Below are 1845 nucleotides of genomic sequence, written 5' to 3'. Positions count from 1 at the left end.
AATCCAAAGAATATTTTTAATTTTTAAAAAATTAAAGTTTTTATAATATTAATTAAATAAGCTTAGTTAAAATAATGTTAATTTAAAAAAATATATACATAGGAAAATAATAAAACGTCTTCACATATCTGTCTTGTTCAATTGCAGGAACCAAACAGACTTGCTTCATAAAAATGATCTTTTATTAGACGCTGTCTCTGGAAAGTTATGCAAATACAGTTAGAAAGCATTCATTCTCCAGTGAATGGTTTTTAACTGTATTTGCATAATTTTGCAGAGGCCTCTATTAATTAAAAGATCATCTCTGTGATGCAAGACTATTTGGTTCTGGTGATTTGACAAGAGAGATATGTGAAGACTTTTTAGTATGTATATATTTTCTTAAAGTGTTAATTATACTATCTGCCATTTCTAATTGAAATAAGGATAGTAATTTTACAAATAAATGAAGAAAATGCCAGTACATAAAGATTTTATGACTAACTAAAGGTAAAGAAATATATTCTATTGTGTCATGAAACTGCATTGGGGAGAGAGAGTACAATCATCCTCCCTATTCATCACACACACTAAAAAAAGGCATAATATATATTTTTATAAATTAAGAGATACACAGTATAAAAATAAGGGCATGAGGGATGGGAAGAATGGGGAGAGGGTATCCAGCCTTTTTGAGATACTTTGTACGGATTATTGGTTTCAGCCATAGGTATGAGCTGGCAAAATCAGCTTCCATGTCCCCATGTCCACTCAATGATAAATATCTACATATGATCTTGCTTATTCCCCTAAAGGATTATTTTCCAGATATCTATTAGGAAGGAGGCTGAGTGAACTTCATACCAATATGAACCAAAATAGGCAGAAATTTCTTGCATTAAGATTCAATCCTGTTTTGTCTGCTCAGTAGTTCAGCAGTGTAACATTAACCCATTGCAAGTCATGTAATAATCAAGTGTCTGATTTTATTAATAAACTAGCTGTTACCCGCAACACCCGCAGAGGTTTTGCAAGCAAACCCCATTTGTATTCAGTATTTCAACAACCATAGTAATTGTTACATAACACCTACCGCTGAGAATGATGAGAATTGCTGAGAATCAAACGAACTATTTTTGATTTTATCAATTTTCTGAAACGTTTACAATCATTTTATAATCGAACCAATGTGCAATAAAAAATTCAAATTTAAAACGGTTCGAACATTTGGTTAAAAAATCGAAATATAAAAATATTTATAACAATGTCTGAAATGTTATCAATTTAATACACCTAAGTACTCAATGAAGACTAAACGTAGCTGAAAACAAAAAAATTGCATCTAAAATAGTACAGTAGAAACTGTTCTTCCGGTTAAGCCTTAATGCTCTCTCTCTCTCTTCCTGCTTGGGAATTTTGAAAAATCCCTTCTTAGTGTGCAGTTCCATGATGTACCCTAACTGTGTACCAAATTTTACCTCTTTAGGTTCAACAGTTTGCTCTGGGCGATGATAAATCAGTGACTAAGTCAGTCAGTCAGACAAGTAATTTTATATATTTAGATAAATAATGCAATGAAATTGTAAACATAACATCCAAAACATATTAACTGAAGTTTTTGTCTGGAATTTTTTATTTATTAAAAACTACTTAATTATCTTTGGTTAATTAATTTTATTAATTTTTGAGATTTTAAAATTTGTCTCAATATGTAAAAACCTCAAAATAAGATTTTGTTGTTATTATGTTTCTAATGTATGTATAATATAGCTGCTAACTGCACAGTCATCAGTTTTAAGGTTTTTGATTTATTGCATAAAAATTTTGAAGGCAAAATTAAATATATTTATTATTAAATTTATTATA

The sequence above is a fragment of the Centruroides sculpturatus genome, unplaced genomic scaffold (genome assembly GCF_000671375.1).
Source record: "Centruroides sculpturatus isolate CEXI.00-Female unplaced genomic scaffold, Cexi_2.0 scaffold323, whole genome shotgun sequence".
Lineage (NCBI taxonomy): Eukaryota > Metazoa > Arthropoda > Arachnida > Scorpiones > Buthidae > Centruroides > Centruroides sculpturatus.
Note: the sequence above shows the minus strand (reverse complement) of the source record.